This window comes from Mizuhopecten yessoensis, unplaced genomic scaffold (assembly GCF_002113885.1).
Source record: "Mizuhopecten yessoensis strain PY_sf001 unplaced genomic scaffold, ASM211388v2 scaffold10565, whole genome shotgun sequence".
In the NCBI taxonomy this organism is placed as follows: Eukaryota; Metazoa; Mollusca; class Bivalvia; order Pectinida; family Pectinidae; genus Mizuhopecten; species Mizuhopecten yessoensis.
In genome coordinates this window covers 645,757-652,512 of record NW_018408610.1, presented here as the reverse complement: position 1 = coordinate 652,512, position 6,756 = coordinate 645,757, and the positions used below count along the sequence as shown (strand labels likewise).

Sequence of the window (6,756 nt, the reverse complement as noted above, 5' to 3'; positions counted from 1 at the left end):
CACAACTACACCGACTACACCCACACCAACTACAACCACACCTACTACACCCACACCAACTACAACCACCCCTACTACAACCACAATTCCTACAACCACACCTACTACAACCACACCTCGACAACAACCACACCTACTTCAACCAAACCGACTACAACCACACCTACTACAGCCACACCTACTACAACCACAGTAACAACAACCACACCAACTACAACCACACCTACTACACCCACACCAACTACAACCACACCTACTACAACCACACATACGACAAGAACCCTTACTACAACCACACCTACTGCAACCACACCTACTACAACCACACCTTCTACACCCACACCAACTACAACCACACCTACTACAACCACACCTACTACAACCACACTAACTACAACCACACCTACTACAACCACACCTACTATAACCACACCTACTACAACCACACCTACTACGACTACAACCACACCAACAACAACCACACCTACTACAACCACACCGACTATAACCACACCTACTACAACCACACCTTCTACAACCACATCGATTACAACCACACTGCCTAAAACCATACCGACTACAACCACACCGACTACAACCACTCCGACTACAACCACACCTACTACAACCACGCCGACTACAACCACATCTACTACAACCACACCGACTACAACCACACCTTCTACACCCACACCAACTACAACCACCCCTACTACAACCACACCGACTACAACCACGCCGACTACAACCACACTAACTACAACCACACCTACTAGAACCACAACTACTACAATCACACCTTCTACAACCACATCAACTACAACCACACTGACTAAAAGCATACCGACTACAACCACACCGACAACAACCACACCGACTACAACCACACCTACTACAACCACACCGACTACAACCACACCGACTACAACCACACCTACTACAACCACACCAACTACAACCACACCTACTAGAACCACAACTACTACAATCACACCTTCTACAACCACACCAACTACAACCACACCTACTACAACCACACCTACTACAACCACACCTGCAACAACCACACCGACTACAACCACACCGACTACAACCATACCTACCTCAACCGCACCTACTACATCCACAGCGATTACAACCATACTGACTACAACCATACCGACTACAACCACACCGACTACAACCACACCGACTACAACCATACCTACCTCAACCGCCCCTACTACATCCACAGCGATTACAACCATACTGACTACAACCATACCGACTACAACCACACCGACAACAACCACACCGACTACAACCACACCTTCTACAACCACACCAACTACAACCACACCTACTACAACCACACTGACTACAACCATACCGACTACAACCACCCCGACTACAACCACACCGACTACAACCACACTAACTACAACCACCCCTACTAGAACCACACCTACTACAACAACCCCTACTACAACCACACCTACTACAACCACACCTGCAACAACCACCCCGACTACAACCACACCGACTACAACCATACCTACCTCACCCGCACCTACTACATCCACAGCGATTACAACCATACTGACTACAACCATACCGACCACAACCACACCCACTACAACCACACCGACAACAACCACACCTACTTGAACCAAACCGACTACAACCACACCTACTACAGCCACCCCTACTACAACCACAGTAACTACACCCACCCCGACTACAACCACACCTACTACAACCACACTGACTCCAATCACCCCTTCTACAACCACATCGACTACAACCACACTGACTAAACCCATACCGACTACAGCCACCCCGACAACAACCACACATTTTACAACCACACCAACTACAACCACACCTACTACAACCACCCCTACTACAACCACACCTACTACAACAACACTTACTACAATTACACCTACTACAACAACACCTACTACAACCACACCGACTACAACCACACCTACTACAACCACACTGACTCCAATCACACCTTCTACAACCACATCGACTACAACCACACTGACTAAAACCATACCGACTACAGCCACACCGACAACAACCACACATTTTACAACCACACCAACTACAACCACACCTACTACAACCACACCTACTACAACAACACCTACTACAACCACACCTACTACAACCACACCTACTACAACCACACCTACAATTACCACAGCGACTACAACAACACTGACTACAACCATACCGACTACAACCACACCGACTACAACCACACCGACTACAACCACACCTACTACAACAACACCTGCTACAACCACTCCTACTACAACCACACCGACTACAACCACACCAACTACAGCCACAGCGAGTACCACCACACCGACTACAACCACACCACCACCAACCACACCTACTACAACCACACCTACTACAACCACACCTTCTACAACCACACCTTTTACAATCACAGCGATTACCACCACAGCGACTACAACCACGCCGACTACAACCACACCTTCTACAACCACACCTTTTACAACCACACCGACTACAACCACATCCTCTACAACCACACCTCACAGCGACTACCACCACAGCGACTACATACTACAACAACACCTACTACAACCATACCTACTACAACCACACCTACGAAAACCACACCTACTGCAACCATCCTACTACAACCACACCGACTATTACCACACCTACTACAACCACACACCTACTACAACAACACCGACTACAACCACACCGCCTACACCCACACCTACTACAACCACACCTAATATAACCACACCTACTACAACGATTCTTACTACAACCACCCCGACTACAACCCCACCAACTACAGCCACAGCGAGTACCACCACACCAACTACAACCACAGCGAGAACCACCACACCGACTACAACCACCCCGACTACAACCACATCGACCCCAACCACATCTACTACAACCACACCTACTACAGCCACACCTACTACAACCACTGTAACTACAACCACACCTACTACACCCACACCTACTACAACCACACCTATTACAACCACACCTACTACAACGACACCTACTACAACCATTCCTACTACAACCACACCGACCACACCCACCCCGACTACACCCACCCCGACTACAACCACACCTACTCCTACTACAACAACACCTGCTACAACCACTCCTACTACAACCACAGCGACTACCACCACAGCGACTACAACCACACCGACTACAACCACACCAACAACAACCTCACCTACTACAACCACATCTACTACAACCACACCTTTTACAACCACAGCGACTACAATTACAGCGACTACAACCCCCCCAACAACAACCACACCTACTACAACCACCCCTTCTACAACCACACCGACTACAACCACACCGACTACAACAACACCTATTACAACCACACCTACTACAACCAAAGCGATTACAACCATACTGACTACAACCATACCGACTAAAACCATACCCACTACAACCACACCGACAACAAACACACCTACTTCAACCACACCGACTACAACCACGCCTACTACAGCCACACCTACTACAACCACAGTAACTACAACCACACCTACTACAACCACATCGACTACAACCACACCGACTACAACCACACCGACTACAACCACACCGACTACAACCACACCTACTACAACCACACCTACTACAATCACACCTTCTACAACCACATCGACTACAACCACACTGACTATAACCATACCGACTACAACCACACCGACTACAACCACACCGACAACAACCACACCTACTACAACAACCCCTACTACAACCACATCTACTACAGCCACACCTACTACAACTTCACCTACTACAACTACACCGACTACAACCACACCGACTTCCACCACACCTACTACAACCACACGTACTACAACCACACCTACCACAACTACACCGACTACAACCACACCTACTACAACCACACCTACGAAAACCACACCTACTGCAACCACAGTAACTACAACCACACCTACTACAACCACACCTAATATAACCACACCTACTACAACGATTCTTACTACAACCACACCGACTACAACCACACCTACTACAACCACACCTATAACCACACCTACAACAACACCTACTACAACCACACCGACTACAATCACGCCGACTACAACCACACCTTCTGCAACCACACCTACTACAACCACACCTACTACAACCACACCTACTACAACCACACTTACTTCACCCATTCCTACTACAACCGCACCGACTCCAACCACATCTTCTACAACCACACCAACTACAACCACACCGACTACAACCACATCCTCTACAACCACACCTACTACAACCACACTTACTTCAACCATTCCTACTACAACCACACCGACTTCAACCACACCTACTACAACCACAGTAACTACAACCAAACCTACTACGACAACACCTACTATAACCACACCTACTACAACTATTCTTACTACAACCACACCGACTACAACCACACCTACTACAACCACACCGACTACAACCACATCCTCTACAACCACACCAACTACAACCACACCGACTACAACCACGCCGACTACAACCATACCTACTACAACCCCACCGACTACAACCACACCTTCTACAACCACAGCGACTACAACCACACCGACTACAACCACATCCTCTACAACCACACCTACTACAACCACACCTACTTCATCCATTCCTACTACAACCACACCGACCACAACCACATCTACTACAACCACACCGACTACAACCACACCTACTACAACCACACCGACTACAACCACACCGACTACAACCACGCCGACTACAATTACACCTACTACAACCACACGTACTACAACACCTACTACAATCACACCTACTACAACGATTCTTACTACAACCACACCGACTACAACCACACCTACTACAACCACACCGACTACAACCACACCGACTACAACCACATCGACTCCAACCACATCTACTACAACCACACCTTCTACAACAACACCTACTACAACCACACCTCCTACAACAACACCCACTAAAACCACACCGACTACCACCACACCTACTTCAACCACACCTACTACAACCACATCAACTACAACAACACCGACTTCCACCACACCGACTACAACCACACCTACTACAACCACACCAACCACAACTACACCGACTACACCCACACCAACTGCAACAACACCTAATACAACCACACCTACTACAACTACACCAACTACAACCACACCTACTACAACCACACCGACTACAACCACACCTACTACAACCACCCCTACTACAACCACACCAACCACAACCACACCGACTACACCCACACCAACTTCAACAACACCTAATACAACCACACCACAACACCTACTACAACCACTCCTACTACAACCACACCAACCACAACTACCCCGACTACACCCACACCGACTACAACCCCACCTACTACAACCACACCAACCACAACAACACCGACTACACCCACACCGACTACAACCACACCTACTACAACTACACCTACTACAACAACACCGACTACAATAACACCTACTACAACCATTCCTACTACAACCACGCCGACTACAACCACATCTACTACAACCACACCGACTACAACCACACCTACTACAACCACACCAACTACAACAACACCGACTACAACCACACCTACTACAACAACACCGACTACAACCACACCGACTACAACCACGCCGACTACAACCACATCTACTACAACCACACCGACTACAACCAAACCTACTGCAATCACACCTACTACAACCACACCTACTACAACAACACCTACTACAATCACACCTACTACAATGATTCTTACTACAACCACACCTACTACAACCACACCGACTACAACCACATCAACTCCAACCACACCTACTACAACCAAACCTACTACAACCACATCTACTACAACCACACCTACTACAACCACAGTAACTACAACAACAACTACTACAACCACTCCTACTACAACCACACCGACTACAACCACACCGACTTCAACCACACCAACTCCCACCACACTTACTACAACCACACCTACTACAACCACACCAACTACAACAACACCGACTACAACCACACCTACTATAACCACACCAACTACAACTTCACCGACTACAACCACACCAACTACAACCACACCTGCTATAACCACACCGACTTCAACCACACCTACTACAACTACACCTACTACAACAACACCTACTACAATCACACCTACTACAACCGTTCCTACTACAACAACTCCGACTACAACCACACCTACTACAACCACGCCGACTACAACCACATCTACTACAACCACACCGACTACAACCACACCTACTACAACCACACCGACTACAACCACACCTACTACATCCACACCTACTACAACCACACCGACTACAACTATACCGACTACAACCACACCTACTATAACCACACCTACTACAGCCACATCTACTACAACCACACCTACTACAACCACACTGACTACAACAACACATACTACAACCACACCTACTACAACCACACCTACTACAACTACACCTACTACAACCACACCTACTACAACCACACCTACTACAACAACACCTACTACAACCACACCTACTACAACCATACCGACTACAACCACACCGACTACAACCACACCTACTACATCCACACCTACTACAACCACACCGACTACAACTACACCGACTACAACCACACCTACTATAACCACACCTCCTACAGCCACATCTACTACAACCACACCTACTACAACCA

At 47.8% G+C, this 6,756-nt stretch overlaps 1 pseudogene; it reads left to right on the top strand.

Annotated features, from left to right (window-relative positions):
- Positions 1–207: 207 nt before the first annotated feature.
- On the top strand, positions 208–6,614 carry LOC110461098 (annotated as a pseudogene).
- The last annotated feature ends 142 nt before the right edge of the window (positions 6,615–6,756 follow it).